Below are 18,557 nucleotides of genomic sequence, written 5' to 3'. Positions count from 1 at the left end.
AGCATCCTCTACGGCAGGCATGTCCAAACTGCGGCCCTCCAGCTGTTGTGAAACTACATATCCCAGCATGCCCTGACACAGTTTTGCTGTCAGAGAATGCTAAAGCTGTGTCAGGGCATGCTGGGATGTGTAGTTTCTCAACAACTGGAGGGCCGCAGTTTGGACATGCCTGCTCTACGGACTAGGAGAAATAGATTTACCGGTAGGTTTAAAATCTTATTTTCTCTAACGTCCTAGATCCTCTAGGACGTTAGAGAAAATACGATTTTAAACCTGGGGACTCCGTAAGGACTATGGGGTTTATACCAAAGCATCCAATCGGGCGGGAGAGTGCGTATGACTGCAGCACTGACTGAGCAAACGCTAGGTCCTCATCAGCCAGGGTATCAAACTTGTAGAATTTAGCAAAAGTGTTTGACCCCGACCAAGTCGCCGCTCGGCAAAGTTGTAAAGCCGAGACGCCTCGGGCAGCCGCCCAAGAAGAGCCCACCTTCCTAGTGGAATGGGCCTTAACCAAATTTGGTACCGGCAATCCAGCCGTAGAGTGAGCCTGCTGAATCGTATTACAGATCCAGCGAGCAATAGTCTGCTTCGAAGCAGGAGCGCCAATCTTATTGGCCGCATACAGGATAAACAGAGCCTCTGTTTTCCTAATTCTAGCCGTCCTGGCTACATAAATTTTTAAGGCCCTGACTACGTCCAGGGATCTGGAATCCTCCAGGTCACCTGAAGCCACAGGCACAACAATAGGTTGATTCATATGGAACGAAGAAACCACTTTAGGCAAAAATTGCGGACGTGTCCTCAATTCAGCTCGATCCACATGAAAAATCAAGTAGGGGCTCTTGTGTGACAAAGCCGCCAATTCTGACACTCGCCTTGCTGATGCTAAGGCCAACAACATGACCACCTTCCAGATAAGAAATTTCAACTCAACCTTGTTAAGCGGTTCAAACCAGTGTGATTTTAGGAACTGCAACACCACGTTTAGGTCCCATGGTGCCACTGGAGGCACAAAAGGGGGCTGGATGTGCAGCACTCCCTTTACAAACGTCTGGACTTCTGGAAGAGAAGCCAATTCCTTCTGAAAGAAAATCGAGAGGGCAGAAATCTGTACCTTAACAGAGCCTAATTTCAGGCCCATATCCACTCCTGTCTGTAGGAAGTGGAGAAGACGACCCAGATGAAAATCTTCCGTAGGTGCATTCTTGGTCTCACACCAAGACACATACTTTCGCCAGATACGGTGATAATGTTTTATCGTCACCTCCTTCCTAGCCTTTATTAACGTAGGGATGACCTCTTCTGGAATCCCCTTTTTCGCTAGGATTCGGCGTTCAACCGCCATGCCATCAAACGTAACCGCTGTAAGTCTTGAAATACACAGGGCCCCTGCTGCAACAGGTCTTCCCTCAGAGGAAGAGGCCAGGGATCTCCTGTGAGCATCTCTTGTAGATCCGAGTACCAGGCCCTTCGAGGCCAGTCTGGGACAACGAGTATCGTTCGTACTCTTCTTCGTCTTATGATCCTCAACACTTTTGTGATGAGAGGAAGAGGAGGAAACACGTAGACCGATTTGAACACCCACAGTGTTACCAGAGCGTCCACTGCTATTGCCTGAGGGTCCCGAGACCTGGCGCAGTACCTCTGAAGTTTTTTGTTGAGGCGTGACGCCATCATGTCTATTTGAGGAGTTCCCCAAAGACGTGTTACGTCTGCAAAGACTTCTTGATGAAGTCCCCACTCTCCTGGATGGAGATCGTGTCTGCTGAGGAAGTCTGCTTCCCAGTTGTCCACTCCCGGAATGAAGACAGCTGACAGAGCGCTTACATGATTTTCCGCCCAGCGAAGGATCCTTGTGGCTTCCGCCATCGCGACTCTGCTTTTTGTCCCGTCTTGGCGGTTCACATGAGCCACTGCTGTGACATTGTCTGATTGATTCAGAACCGGTAGGTTTCGAAGAAAACTCTCCGCTTGTCGGAGGCCGTTGTAAATGGCCCTGAGTTCCAACACATTGATGTGTAGACAGGACTCCTGGTCTGACCAAAGACCCTGAAAATGTTTTCCCTGTGTGACTGCTCCCCATCCTCGGAGGCTTGCAGCCGTGGTAACCAGAATCCAATCCTGAATTCCGAACCTGCGACCCTCCAGGAGGTGAGCACTTTGCAACCACCACAGGAGGGACACTCTGGTCCCTGGGGACAGGGGCCCTCATTCCGAGTTGTTCGCTCGCAAGCTGCTTTTAGCAGCTTTGCACACGCTAAGCCGCCGCCTACTGGGAGTGAATCTTAGCTTATCAAAATTGCGAACGAAAGATTAGCAAAATTGCGAAAAGACACTTCTTAGCAGTTTCTGAGTAGCTCCACACTTACTCGGCAACTGCGATCAGTTCAGTCAGTTTCGTTCCTGGTTTGACGTCACAAACACTCCCAGCATTCGGCCAGACACTCCTCCGTTTCTCCAGCCACTCCCGCGTTTTTCCCAGAAACGGTAGCGTTTTTTCGCACACACCCATAAAACGGCCAGTTTCCGCCCAGAAACACCCACTTCCTGTCAATCACATTACGATCACCAGAACGAAGAAAAAACCTCGTAATGCCGTGAGTAAAATACCTAACTGCATAGCAAATTTACTTGGCGCAGTCGCACTGCGGACATTGCGCATTAGCGACTAATCGCTCCATTGCGAGAAAAATATAACGAACGAACAACTCGGAATGACCTCCAGAGTTATTTTCCGATGTAAGTGCAGATGGGACCCGGACCACTTGTCCAGAAGGTCCCATTGAAAAGTCCTTGCATGGAACCTGCCGAAGGGAATGGCCTCGTAGGCCGCCACCATTTTCCCCAGAACTCGAGTGCATTGGTGAACTGACACCCTTTTCGGTTTTAGCAGGTCTCTGACCATGTTTTGTATGTCTTGGGCTTTCTCTATTGGGAGGAAGACCTTCATTTGTTCCGTATCCAGTATCATACCTAGAAACGGTAGTCGAGTTGTCGGAATCAACTGTGACTTCGGTAGATTTAGAATCCAACCATGTTGCTGGAGCACTCTCAACGAGATCGCCACACTGTTCAGAAATTTCTCCCTTGATCTCGCTTTTATCAGGAGATCGTCCAAGTATGGGATAATTGTGACTCCATGCTTGCGCAGGACCACCATAATTTTCGCCATTATCTTGGTGAAAATCCTCGGGGCCGTGGAGAGTCCAAACGGCAACGTCTGAAATTGGTAATGACAATCCTGTACAGCAAATCTCAGGTATTCCTGATGGGGGGCATATATGGGTACATGAAGGTACGCATCCTTTATGTCCAGAGACACCATAAACTCCCCCTCCTCCATGTTGGCTATTATCGCTCTGAGAGATTCCATTTTGAATTTGAATCTTCTTATGTACAGGTTTAGGGATTTCAGATTCAAAATAGGTCTGACCGAACCGTCCGGTTTCGGGACCACAAATAGGGTTGAGTAGTAACCTCTTCCCTGCTGGTGCAGGGGAACCTTGATTATCACTTGCTGTATACACAGCGTTTGAATTGCAGCTAACACTACATCCCTTTCCGATGTGGAAGCTGGTAAGGCCGATTTGAAAAATCGGCGCGGGGGCGCCTCCTCGAATTCCAATTTGTAACCCTGGGAAACTATTTCCAACACCCAGGGATTCAGGTCCGAACTGACCCAGGCCTGACTGAAAAGTCGAAGACGTGCCCCCACCGGTGCGGACTCCCTCAGGGGAGCCCCAGCGTCATGCTGTGGGTTTTGGAGCAGCCGGGGAGGACTTTGGTTCCTGGGCACCTGCCGAAGCAGGTGCTCCTCTGCCTCTGCCCTTACCTCTGGCGAGGAAAGAGGATCCCCGACCTCTTTTGGACTTGTGCGACCGAAAGGACTGCATCTGATAGGGTGTTACTTTCTTTTGCTGTTGCGGAATATATGGTAAAAAATTTGATTTACCTGCTGTGGCTGTGGAAACCAGGTCCGTCAGCCCATCCCCAAATAATACATCACCCTTGTAGGGTAGTACTTCCATATGTTTCTTGGAATCCGCATCACCCGTCCATTGGCGAGTCCATAAGGATCTTCTCGCTGAGACAGACATGGCATTGGCCCTAGAAGCTAGCAATCCAATGTCCCTTTGAACATCCCTCATAAATAAGACTGCGTCTTTAATATGGGCTAGAGTTAGGAATATAGTATCCTTATCCATATTATCAAATTGATCTGTCAGCTCATCTGTCCAAGCTGCAATTGCGCTACACACCCATGCCGACGCAATTGTCGGTCTTAGCACAGCACCAGTATGAGAATAAATACACTTTAAGGTAGTTTCTTGCCTGCGATCTGCAGGGTCCTTAAGGGCTGCTGTGTCAGGAGACGGTAGCGTCACTTTCTTGGACAAGCGCGTCAGGGCTTTGTCCACAGTGGGGGGTGATTCCCAAATCTTCCTGTCCTGCTTAGGGAAAGGGTATGCCATATAAATTCTTTTGGGGATCTGCGGTCTCTTATCCGGAGTCTCCCAAGCTTTTCCAAAGAATTCATTTAATTCATGAGATGTGGGAAAGTTAATAATCTGTTTCTTTTCCTTAAACATGTGTACCCTTGTGTCGGGGACAGAGGGTTCATCCTCAATATGCAACACTTCCCTTATTGCCACAATCATACACTGAATGGTTTTAGTCACCCTAGGGTGCAATTTTATTTCGTCATAGTCGACACTGGAATCAGAATCCGTGTCGGTAGTAGTGTCTTGTGTTAAGGGACGCTTTTGAGACCCCGACGGGCCCTGTGAGTCGGTCCAATCTGAGGATTGACCTCCTGATGTCCCCCCTAAATCAGCCTTATCAAGCTTTTTATGTAAAAATGCCACACTTGCATTCAACATATGCCACATGTCCATCCAATCTGGAGTCGGCACAACCGACGGGGACACACCACTCATTTGCTCCACCTCCTCCTTGGAAAAGCCTTCCGCTTCAGACATGTCGACACCACGTACCGACACCCCACACACACAGGGTTTAACCTATAAGGGGACAAAACCCCAACCAGGCCCTTAGGAGAGACAGAGAGAGAGAGAGTATGCCAGCACACACCCAGCGCTTAATAACACTGGAAAAATATGACCAGATAGCGCTTTTATATATATATATATATATATATATATATATATATATATAAAATGACCAGATTCCCACTCACTGCGCTCAAAATGCCCCCCTCCTCAATGCCCCCCTCCTCTTTTTTCCAGCCTGAATGTTCAGTAGGGGAGAGACCAGGGAGCCAGCGTTTTCCTCATGCAGCTTCTGTGGAGAAAATGGCGCTGGTTAGTGCTGAGGATCAAGCCCCGCCCACCCGACGGCGGGCTTCGGTCCCGGTGATTTTTTTATAGAAAATGGCGGGGGATCGTAGAATTACTGCCCAGCAGCCTAATCTACCTTGTCAGTGCCCAAATGTGAGGTTTATTGCTGCCCAGGGCGCCCCCCCCCCCTGCGCCCTGCACCCTTCAGTGCTGCTCTGTGTGTGTGAATGGGAGCAATGGCGCGCAGCTTACCGCTGCGCGCCTTACCTCATGAAGATCTGATGTCTTCTGCCGCCTATGATGTCTTCTGCCTTCTCATACTCACCCGGCTTCTATCTTCGGCATCTGTGAGGAGGACGGCGGCGCGGCTCCGGGACGAACCCCAGGTGAGACCTGTGTTCCGACTCCCTCTGGAGCTAATGGTGTCCAGTAGCTTTAGAAACAGAGCCCAACTTGACAAGCCAGCTCTGCTTCTCTCTCCTCGGTCCCACGATGCAGGGAGCCTGTTGCCAACAGGACTCCCTGAAAATAAAAAAACTAACAAAATTCTTTTTCCACAGAAAACTCTGGAGAGCTCTCTGCAGTGCACCCATTCTCCTCTGGGCACAAGATCTAACTGAGGTCTGGAGGAGGGGCATAGAGGGAGGAGCCAGTGCACACCCATAGTCAAAGTTCTTTTTAGGTGCCCTATCTCCTGCGGAGCCCGTCTATACCCCATGGTCCTTTACGGAGTCCCCAGCATCCTCTAGGACGTAAGAGAAATGTGATTCTCGGGGACTTACGAGAATTGTATGCTGGGTAGTTGAGACATGACTCCCCTATCACCTCCCAGGGTCAGACTCGTGGGGACCTCATTTTAGGTCCCCACCATGTCGGAGGTCCCGCCAGTGTTGGTGTGCTGTCCGGCCCTTGTCCCCATTAGAATAAACAAGTGCGCGCACACACACACACATGAAAATGTCAGACACAGTTTCCCCCCAGTACCTTCAGAGAGACACAGAGTTAAGGAGCTAGCACACACAGCGCCCCAGTAGGCAGTTATAGAATAAAAGCCTGGCACTGACTCAGTAACCTAAATAGACTACACAGTTGTTATGTGATTAAAAAACACTCTCCCCCCCCCCCCTTCTATAACCCCCTGGTACCGCACAGGACAGCTGGAGATATGTGGAGGGTAAGCGCTCCCTGTCAGCGTATTTGTCTGTGGAACTGCAGGGAGAAAATGGTGCTGGTGAGTGCTGGATCGCCTTTGGGAAGAAGCTCCACCCCTTTGTAATGGCGCATCTTCCTGCACTTTAGAAGATTATACTGGCCTGAGGTAATACATTGCTGGCAGTAGACAGAGTCCCTGATAGCTCGAGTGACCAGTTTGTAGGGTATTGCGCTCCCACCCTAATGCCGCCATTCTCACCGGCTCCCCGCTTGTCGGGTCACCGGTGTCCTTATAGGAGTGCGCACGGGGGGTGCCTGGTGCGCACAGGCACCCCGTAATGTCCGGCAACCCCGACATTTGACAGGTGGCAGCGGAGAACGTAAGCGGGCGGGCAATCAGAGCTGGCCCTATCTATAGGCAAATGCCTAGGGCATTCGCAGTGCCTAGGGACATGCCAGAGCTGGCTCAACTAAACGTTGGTCAATGGAAGGACCTGCGAGTTCCCCCCACCGTGGACCAAATGTATTTTTTTTTCTAATGGGTCCATGTCCCGGCGATTGAAGCCCCGCCCCCTCATGGCTATATGCCGCGATTTGCGGGTCGGTGGTGAGGGGCGGAGCCATTATGACATGTTTCTCTTTGAATGGTGTCATATTGGCTCCGCCCCCGCCGACCCGCGAATCGCGGCATAAGCAACTAGGGGGCGGAGTTAAATGATTAAAAGTGCCCTGCACGACCCCCAGCACTGCCAGCACTGATCTGTTCCTGCAGCTACCGCCAGGCTCCATCCTCCAGGTGTCAGTGGGTTTGTGTGTATACTGTCTATATATGTGCATATGTATGTGTTCTGTGTGTGTGTGTTTATATTTACTGCATGTGTATGTGTTCTATATATGTGTATATGTATGTTTTGTATTTGTGTGTATATGTACAGTGTGCGTACTATGTCTGTGTATGTGTTAGGATGCTGGCCATTGTAAGTATAGCCAGAACTTTGACTACTGCCGGCGAAGGGGGGGGGGGGGTAGATTTAGCAAACACTGGAGGGGATAGGGTTAGGCTACAGGAGGTGAGAGGTTAGGGGGTTAGGCTGCGGACAGGGGGGGTTAGGGTAAGGCACCACCGGGTGGAGGTTAGGGTTAGACACTAAGAGGGGAGGTTAGGGTTAGGCTGCGGGAAGGGAGGGTTAGGCTTAGGGGGTAGGGGACAGGGGTTAGATTAGTTAAATCACCCCTGTCAGGATTTCATTCCTCTGGATGCTGGTGTCGGTATTTTGACTGCCGGCATCCCATCCGGCTGTCATGCATACCAGACCCATATGTGTGTTTATATGTATATGTTCTATGTGTATGTATATGTATGTGTTCTATACATAGGCGTGCACATGGGGGTATTGCACAGGCATACCCTAATGTCAGGTACCCCTCAGTGTTAGCCTATTACATATACCAGCTCCACAGTCACAGTGAAGCGGGTCCACTAAGGATCGTGGAGAAGCGGGCTGTGGGACCTTGGCTGCTGGTGGTACTGGAGAGGGTAGCCACCTGCAGCCAAGGTTTGTCCCACTTACCCAACTCTCTGCTTCATGCTGGCTCTTCCCCGTGTCTGTCAGGTCTCCACATTAATGGATGTGGTGTGGCCAGGGTACCTGGTCTTCTCTCAGCTTTTTCATTAGGAGCGTTCTCAATACAGTCCCACCTGCGGCCCACACATGCTCCACTCTCCCCTCACAGCTCCAAATGCCCATCTGCTGCACCCCCAACCTTCCTCCATGCCACCCAGTACGTATCACTAGTGTCTCCCTATGCATGTCACCCATAGTGTGCCCCTCTGTCTATCTCCCATTGCCTCACCCCATTGTCACCCTCTCTGCCTCTCCCCACTACATGTCCCCAGTGTCACCCTCTGCCTGTCATCTACTAAGTATACTCAGTGTCACCCTCTGCCTTTCTCCCACTGCCTCACCCCAGTGCTACCCTCATGGCTGTCACTCTCTCTGCCTGTCACCCACTACATGTCCCCAGTGTTACCATTTGCCTGTCACCCACTGTGTTACCCCAGTATCACCCTCTGTATCCCACTACATGCCACCCTCTGCTTTTCTTCGACTGCATCACCCCAGTGTCACCCTCATGGCTGTCACCCTCTGCCTCACCCCAGTGTCATCCTCTGAATATGAAAACTAGAATATGAATTTCTGCTCATACCGTGTGACATAATGTGAATTTCGGCTCATGCCTTGTGGCATAATGTGAATCTCGGCTCATACCTTGTGGCATATTGTGAATTTTGGCTCGTACCTTGTAGCATATTCTGAATTTCGTCTCATGCCTTGTGGCGTAATGTGAATTTCGGCTCATACCGTGTGGCATAATGTGAATTTCGGCTCATGCCTTGTGGCATACTGTGAATTTCGGCTCATACCGTGTTGCATATTGTGAATTTCGGCTCATACCTTGTGGCGTAATGTGAATTTCGGCTCATACCGTGTGACATATTGTGAATTTCAGCTCATGCTTTGTGGCATAATGTGAATTTCAGCTCAATCTGTGTGGCATAATGTCAATTTCGTCTCATACTGTGCGGCATAATGTGAATTTTGGCTCATACTGTGTGGAATAATGTCAATTTCGGCTCATACTGTGTGACATAATGTGAATAACTCAAATGTTCGCCCCCCTAAATCTCACATACTTTTCAGAGTGTCCCACTCAAAATCAGGGTGTAAGTGCTGGGGGTGCAAGAGAATGCATATGCACCTAGGCCCACCACTCTCTAGTTCTGCCACTGGGTCAGGGATAGGTTGGGGAAGTGTAAGCAGCGACAGGGCGCAGTGGCAGCTGGGGCTCAGGGTTATGCCATAGTGGAGTACTGGTCAGTGGTCTCGCCATTATGCTTCATTTTATTAATTTTATTTCTCTGAGGTGTATTATATCTACATGTACTATTAGGAACTAGGGATAAATTAGATTAAGCCATGTGATTTTACTGAGAGAATGTAAAATAGTGCTAGACAAGCCCCTCTGGCGGTGCACACAATAATAAAATAAGCTACTCACGCCTATGGGTGTCCTACTCACCACTCGGCTTCTTCTGGCTCTGCTAGGGGGTGGCGGCAGTGCTGCGGGAGTGAGCAGTCGCCTAAGGGGCTTGCGATCATCACCCTCAGGAGCTCGGTGTCCTGTCAGCAGAGACAGTGGCTAGTAACCTCTAGGGTTGGACACTACTCCCTCCCCTAAGTCCCACGAAGCAGGGAGGCTGTTGCCAGCAGCCTCCCTGTGCCTGAACTCTTTAAAAAAACAACAAAACTAAAAACTCCTAGGAGCTCCCCTAGCTGTGACCGGCTCCACCGAGCACATTTTCTAAACTGAGTCTGGTAGGAAGGGCATAGAGAGAGCAGCCAGCCCACACTATTAAACTCTTAAAGTGCCCATGGCTCCCAAGGCACCCGTCTATACCCATGGTACTAATGTGGACCCCTGCATCCTCTAGGACGTAAGAAAAAATAGGATTTTAATTACCTACCAGTTAATCCTTTTCTCGTAGTCCGTAGAGGATGCTGAGGTCCACATTAGTACCATCGGGTATAGACAGGTCCACTAGGAGCCACTGGCACTTTAAGAGTTTGAGAGTGTGGGCTGGCTCCTCCCTCTATGCCCCTCCTACCAGACTCAGTCTAGAAACTGTGCCGAGGAGACTGACAACTTCGAGAGAAGGACTTTACACAGAAAGTGGCGAGATTCACACCAGCTCACACACAGAAGTCAAACCATGCTAACCAGCTTGAAAAATCAGCAACGGCTGAACAATATTACTTAACCAAGTAACAAAACAGTACTTAACCAAATACTAAGCAGTACTATACTAAGTAACCACTGCAGGATCACGAAGCGCTGGGCGGGCGCCCAGCATCCTCTACGGACTACGAGAAAAAGATTTATAGGTATGTAATTAAAATCCTATTTTCTCTTACGTCCTAGAGGATGCTGGGGTCCACATTAGTACCATGGGGATGTACCAAAGCTCACAGAATGGGAGGGAGAGCGTGGAGGCTCCTGCAGAACTGATTGACCAAACTTCAGGTCCTCAGAGGCCAAAGTATAGAACTTGTAGAACTTTGCAAACGTGTTTGACCCAGATCAAGCAGCCCCTCGGCAAAGCTGTAAAGCCGAGACACCCCGGGCAGCCGCCCAGGAAGAACCCACCTTACGAGTAGAGTGGGCCTAATCAGACGTAGGGCACGGCAATCCTGCCGTAGAATACGCATGCTGGATAGTGAACCTGATCCAGCGAGACATCGTCTGCTTAGAAGCAGGACACCCAAGTTTCTTGGGATCATACAGGACAAACAGAGAGTCCAATTTTCTGTGACGAGCAGTCCTCTTCACATAGATTTTCAGAGCGCTTACAACATCCAAGGACTTTGATCAAACTGAGGAGTCAGTAGTAACTGGCACCACAATAGGTTGGTTGATATGAAATGCTGACACAACCTTCGTAAGGAACTGCTGATGTGTCCGGAGCTCAGCTCTATCTTCATGGAAGATCAAGTAGGGGCTCTTACAAGACAAATCCCCCAACTCTGACACACGTCTAGCAGAAGCTAAGGCCAACAAAGTGACAGCCTTCCACGTGAGAAACTTGACCTCAACCTCCGGTAGAGGTTCGATCCAATCCGATTGGAGGAACTGTAACACCACGTTAAGATCCCAGGGCGCCGTAGGCAGCACAAAGGGAGGCTGGATGTGCAGAACCCCCTTCTAGAAAGTCTGAACCTCAGGGAGGGAAGCCAATTGTTTCTGGAAGAAAATGGATAGGACCGAAATCTGAACCTTTACTCAGGCCCATATCCACATCTGCTTGCAGTAAGAGGAGAAACTGTCCCAGTTGAAACTCCACCATAGGAAACTTCTTGGACTCACACCAAGAGACATATTTTTTCCAAATAAGATGGTAATGTTTAGACATTACTCCTTTCCTAGCCTGTATCAGGATAAGAATAACCTTGTTCGGAATGCCCTTCCGAGATAATTTCTGGTGTTCAACCTCCATGCCGTCAAACGTAGTTGCAGTAAGTCTTGATAAGTGAACGGCCCCTGCTGCAGCAGGTCCTCCCGAAGAGGAAGAAGCCTTGGCTCTTCCAGCAGTACATACAGAAGATCTGCGTACAAAGCCCTTCTTGGCCAGTCTGGAACAATGAGGATTGCCTGAACTCTTATTCTCCTTATGAGTTTGAGAACCCTTGGAATGAGTGGAAGTGGAGGAAACACGTACACCGACTGGAACGCCCATGGAGTCACTAGGGCGTCCACCGCCACGGCTTGTGGGTCCCTCAACCTGGAACAATACCTCCGAAGCTTCTTGTTGAGATGAGAGGCCATCATGTCTATTTGAGGTACACCCCAAAGATCTGTTACCTCCTTGAACACCTCCGGATGGAGGCCCCAGTCTCGTGTCTGCTGAAGAAGTCCGCTTCCCAGTTGTCTACTCCCGGAATGAAGATTGCAGACAGCGCCACTGTGTGCTTTTCTGCCCAGTGGATGATTCTTGTTACCTCTGACATTGCAGCTCTGCTCTTCGTTCCGCCCTGTCGGTTTATGTAGGCCACCATCGTTACATTGTCTGACTGCACTTGAATGGCTCGATCTCGCAGAAGATGAACCGCTTGGAGAAAACCGTTGTAGACGGCTCTTCGTTCCAGAATGTTTATTTGAAGAATGGATTCCAGGCTTGACCACCTTCCATGGAAGGTTTCCTACTGAGTGACTGCTCCCCAGCCCCGGACTTGCATCCATAGTAAGAAGGACCCAGTCCTGAATCCCGAACCTGCAGCCCTCCAGAAGGTGAGGCATTTGCAGCCACCAGAGGAGTGAAATCCTGGCTTTCGGCGACAGACGTATCCTCTGGTGCATGTGTAGGTGAGAACCAGACCATTTGTCTAGGAGATCCAGTTAGATGGACCGATCATGAAACCTTCCGTACTGTAGAGCCTCGTAGGAGGCAACCATCTTCCCCAGAAGGCAAATGCACTGATGAACCGATACCCGGTTTGGCTTCAGGACATCTCCGGCAGAAACACCCTCTGCACTTCCATGTCGAGGATCATCCCCAGAAAAGACAATCTCCTTGTTGGCTCCAAATGTGACTTTGGAAGGTTCAGGATCCAACATTGTTCCCCAAACAGATGAGTCGTGAGAACAATGGACTGCAATAACATTTCCCGGGATGATGCCTTTATCAGCAGATCATCCAGATATGGGATTATGTTCAACCCCTGTCTGCAGAGAACCATCATCTCGGCCATCACCTTGGTGAACACCCTCGGTGCTGTGAAGAGGCTGAATGGCAGTGCCTGAAATTGATAGTGACTGTCTAACAGTGCAAATCTGAGATAAGCCTGGTGTGGCAGCCAAATCGGAATGTGGAGGTACGCATCCTTGATATCCAAGGATACCATGAATTCTCCCTCTTCTAGACCTGAAATCACTGCTCTGAGAGGCTCCATTTTGAATCTGAACACCCTCAGGTAAGGGTTCAACGATTTCAAGTTCAAAATTGGTCTGACCAAACCATCCGGTTTCGGTACCACGAAAAGGTTTGAATAATAACCCTTGTTTTGCATATGAGGTGGAACCGGGACAATGACCTGTGACTTTTCCAATTTTAGGATGGCTTCCCGTAGGATAGCCCTGTCTGTCAGCAAAGCTGGCAAGCCTGATTTGAAGAATTGTAGAGGCGTGAGTTTTTGAAACTCCAGTCTGTACCCCTGGGACACAATATCCTGTACCCAGGGATCCAGGCCGGACGACACCCAGATGTGTCTGAAACGTCCGAGCCTCGCACTCACAAGCCTGTCCTCCAGGCTGTGTGGTCCACTGTCATGCTGAGGATTTTGAGGATCCAGAAGTAGGTTTCTGATCCTGGGAGCCTGCGGGTGCAGGCTTTTGGGATTTTGCACGACCACCTCTAAAGAAAGTAGTAGGAGGCTTGGACTTTTTTTCCTTAGCGGTCTGAAAGGACTGTGACACAGCTGAAGAAAATGGTTTCTTCATAGAAGATGTAGCAGAGGGACAGAAAGGGTCTTACCCGCGGTTGCCGTGGAAATCCACGCATCCAACACTTCCCCAAAAAGAGCCTGACTTGTGTAGGGTAGGTTCTCCACACTTCTCCTCGATTCCACGTCTGCAGACCATTGGCTTAGCCAGAGTCCCCTGCGAGCGGAAACCGACATGGAAGATATCCGTGCAGTCAGCGTACCCAGGTCCTTCATGGACTCCACCATGAACACCGCAGAATCCTGTATGTTACGCACAAACAATTCAATGTCACTTCTATCCATTGCATCCAAATCCTCTAGTAATGTGCCTGACCACTTTACTATGGCTTTAGAAATCCATGCACAGGCAATAGTGGGCCTTAACGCCTGAAGCAGTGTATATGGATTTGGGCGTAGTGTCAATCTTACGACCAGCCGGTTCTTTTAACTCGGTAGATCCAGGAATAGGTAAAAGCACCTTTTTAGACAGTCTGGAGACAGATGCGTCAACTATGGGTGGGTTTTCCCATTTTTCCTATCCTCCTCAGGGAAGGGAAAAGCAACCAGAACCCTTTTGGGGATCTGTAATTTTTTCTCCGGGTTTTCCCAAGATTTTTCAAATATAGCGTTTAATTCTTTTGATGCAGGGAAGTTTAGTGAGATTTTCTTATTGTCAGTGAAGTAAGCCTTCCCAACCTGCTCAGGTGGCGTGTCATTAATGTTTAACACATCTCTAATGGCCTCAATCATGAGCTGCACCCCCTTTGCAAGGATGCCGTCCCCCTCAGCACGTCCCCAACACCGTCTGCTGTATCAGAGTCGGTATTCGTGACATCTTGCATAATCTGGGCAAGTGCACGTTTCTGTGGGAACATACTAGGAGATTTTGCAGGAATAGGAACAGAACCTGACCAAACTGCCATAGAGTTCTTTAGCACATGAGTTTCAGTCTCAGTATGAGCTACCCTGGTAGAGATCTGAGAGATCATCCCCTTAAGAGAGGACAACCACTCAGGCTCATTAATTGGGATCTGAGACAAAACATTACAATCCTGTGTACATGGAATGGATCCCTGCTGAGAGGAAACATCCTCTGCAGCATATGACAGAGTCCCTAGATATAACTATGTGAGATAACAAACACCCCCACACACAGAAATGTCAAACAGTTTCCCCCCCAAGTATGCCACAGAGAGACACAGAGATTGGAGCCAACCCACACACAGCACTTACTGAGGTAGATATAATACAACTACCTAGCGCTTACTGTGTACCTTAATAGACTACACAGAATTTACACAGCCTCACCCCTTCTACAACCCCCTGGTACCACACAGATTAGCTGGAGTTGCTTGGAAGGACAGCTCTCACTGTCAGCGTCCCTGTTAGGATCTGCAGGCAGGAAAATGGCGCTGAACGCTGCTGGGTCCACTCTGAGAAGCTCCGCCCCCTGAACATGGCGCTGCTTCCTGCTCTTCCATTCTTTATACTGGCCTGAGGATTTCTGCTGGCAGTGTAACCAAGGTCCCTGACAGGCTTTCTGACCAGTGTAGGGTATAGGCGCTGGCTCGGGGCGCCCCTCACAGCGCCGCACTATGTGCCGCTGAGCCTCCGGAACGCAGTTAATACTGCACTCCCACCCTGTTGCCATCTTCATACCAGCTCCCCGCTTGCTGAGGGGGCCAGTGACTCACTTGCCCCTGGCATCTTTTGGCTGTTAGGGGATGTCGGCATGCTGCGGGAGTGAGCGGTCGCCTGGGGGCGGCTAACGATCATCACCCTCAGGAGCTAATGTCCTGTCAGCGGAGATAGTGGCTGAAAACCCCTCAGGGTGGACACTGCTCCCTTCCTAAGTCCCATGAAGCAGGGAGGCTGTTGCCAGCAGCCTCCCTGTGCCTAACTTACTCTTAGAAAATTAATAAATCTAAAGAAGCTCTAGGAGCTCCCCTAGCACATTTTCTAAACTGAGTCTGGTAAGAGGCGCATAGAGGGAGGAGCCAGCCCACACTCTCAAACTCTTACAGTGCCAGTGGCTCCTAGTGGACTCGTCTATACCCCATGGTACTAATGTGGACCCCAGCATCCTTTAGGACGTAAGAGAAAAGTGGATTTATTACATTTTGGAATGAGGCTGTAACATAACAAAATGTGGAAAAAGTAGAGCGCTGTGAATACTTTCCGGATGCACTGTATAAACCTTAGTCTAACCTCACTCCCATCCTGCCATCATGGCAAAAACTTGTAAAAGCAATTCAGCACACTGGAGCCTCCCCTCCGGGATGTAGTTATGTGACCGTTTGTGTCCACTACACCCATAGAGTGGGAATAGAACCAGAGCTCACCACTGAGCCCACAAGGGGCTTTGTTGTGCTCCCCCCCCCACCCCCTTCACAAGACGATAATGGCTTGATGGAGTCTCCCCATGGTGCACACAGAACAGCAGAGGAGGGAAGTTAAAGCAACTAAATGTATGTCCAGAGGGTAGCACTGAATGAGTCTAGGGTAAAAGGGAGATGAAGCTACAACTTAAAACAGAATCTGATAGCGTGAGAAAACCCTCAGCAGTGAAGGGGCTAAACTAGCTTTGCAGTGGAGATTGTTACTGTTTCCAGCATCTGCAAAACCCCACAAAACTTACTATAGGTTAATTGTGTAACCAGTGCTGTAACAGGGCTGTGCTGCGCTCTGTGCCAGCAATACCACCTGACCAATGATGTCACGAAAAGGGGGGGAGGTCTCTATTGATGTCAGTAATTGCAGCATTGACCAGTGTCATATGCTGTGCTGTGGTTGGAAACTGTACCAGCTTTCAACAGAAACCGGTTTGATTTTAGGCACATTTTCTATTCTATAGGTGACGTTTCCATCTCTAATCTCCAATTAGCAGAGATTAAACATAATTACCTAGAAGGTGGAGGCATTCTCTTGCCTTTATAAGGGGACACTAGATCCTAGAAACCTGCTCCACCTCCACCACTGCATATTACTAGTCACTGTTTATGAAACGTGTCGTTGATACCTGCACAAACGTCCGATACATAAAAGCAATGTAGTTTTGGTTCTTGATGAATACAATGGAATTGTGATACATATGTAATACCCTAGCAATCTGTCATAGGAATCGGACAAACAGGAGAAAGTTACTCATTTTCTGAACTTTTGTAATTGCTAAATAAGCCTATATTTATGCACATATTGGGTAATTTTTTGTAAGTCCTCTGTTTTCCTGTCCTCCCTTTCTTGGTATTATCATACTTCAAAGGAGTAAGGAGGTTCATCAAGGAGAATCCTATTACGTTTGGAGTGTTTGATAATAGGATTTTGGTACTTACCTGATAAATCCTTTTCTTTGAATCCACAGGGGTCACTGGAGTACTCTTGGGATTATGGACGGGGAGTTAGCAGGATAGGCACAATTTAAATTAGTAACTCTCCTCCATACTCCATACTCCCATAGTACCTCAATGTTTTTTACTGAGCCGAGCGATAGAGAAGATGAACAATGGAGAATTACATATAAATATTTTAACATAATGGACAACAATGAAGTTGACACATAACGTAACGGACAACTAAACAGTTGGCACAATAATCGATATAACCTGAACATTTGAACAAGTTGGTGAGAATGTGTTACCATAAGATGCACTGAACTTACCACAAGACAGGTAAAACTGCTCTGGGTGGGCGTCCAGGGCCCCCTGTGGATTCAAAGAAAAGGATTTATCTGGTAAGTACCAAAATCCCATTTTCTTTTTCATCCACTAGTGGTCACTGGAGAACTCTTGGGATGTACCAAAGTTTCCCCCTTGGGCGGAAGAGCTGTTTGGTACCTGTAACACTAGACAGCCAAAGCTAGATGCTGATGCCGCAAACGTATCAAACTTGTAAAAGCGCACAAACGTGTGCACTGATGACCATGTAGCCGCACGGCAAAGTTGCGTCGTAGAAGCTCCACAACCTGCTGCCCATGACGTTCCCACAGAATGTGTGGAATGAGCTGAAACTGATGTAGGCAGTTGAAGCGTATAGTCAGCTTAATCCATCTGGATAAGTTGAGACCAAAAGCAAGAAAATCCTTCTGGATAAGGTCTGCTTGGAAGCTGGCCAACCCATTTTGACTGCATCATAGAGAACAAACAACGTATCTGTTTTACGTACAGTTGATGTTCGGGCTACATAAACGCGTAGTGCGCGTACCACCTCCAAAGTAGCTGGTTGATTGATGTGAAAAGATGACACTACCTTTGGTAGGAAAGCGGGATTCGTCCAAAGTTCAGCTCTATCATCATGAAACAGCAAATACGGTGGCTTGCATGACAAGGCACCCAATTCGGAAACACGCCTTGCCGAAGCTAAGGCTAGCAGAAAAACTGTTTTCCAAGTGAGAAACTTAACATCCACTTGTTGTAAGAGCTCAAAAGTTGAAGACTGTAAAAAATCTAAAACCAGATTCAAGTCCTATGGCGCTGTAGGTGGTATAAATGGAGGTTGTACTCTGAGGACACCTTGTAGAAAAGTGTGTACTGTTGGCAAAAGGGCCAACCGCCTTTGAAAGTAAATTGGCAAGGCAGAGACCTGCACGTTTAGTGTAGATAAACGTAGTCCTCCATCTAACCCAGTCTGTAAAAACAGCAAAAGACGGGATAACTTGAAAGATGATGTCGGATACTTCCAAGCTTCACACCAACCTATATAGGCACGCCAAATTCTGTGATAATGAGCTGCCGTAACTGGCTTCCTAGCGCGTAACATGGTTGGTATAACCGATTCTGGAATGCCCTCTCTTAAGGGGGCGATTTCAACAGCCACCCCGTCAAATGCAGCCGCGCTAAATCGGGGTAAAGGAACGGACCCTGTTGCAACAGGTCCGGATGTAGCGGGAGCGGCCAAGGATTGTTTGCGAGTAGCCCGCAGAGATCAGAGAACCATGCTCTCTGAGGCCAATGAGGCGCCACTAGTATGACTGTGGTGGACTCTCGTTTGATCCGTTTAAGCAACAGAGGAAGCAGCAGAAACGGTGGAAACAGATACACGAGGCAGTACGGTCACGCGATCATGAGAGCAT

Source organism: Pseudophryne corroboree, chromosome 2 (genome assembly GCF_028390025.1).
Source record: "Pseudophryne corroboree isolate aPseCor3 chromosome 2, aPseCor3.hap2, whole genome shotgun sequence".
Classification (NCBI taxonomy): domain Eukaryota; kingdom Metazoa; phylum Chordata; class Amphibia; order Anura; family Myobatrachidae; genus Pseudophryne; species Pseudophryne corroboree.
This window is presented reverse-complemented; position numbering follows the sequence as displayed.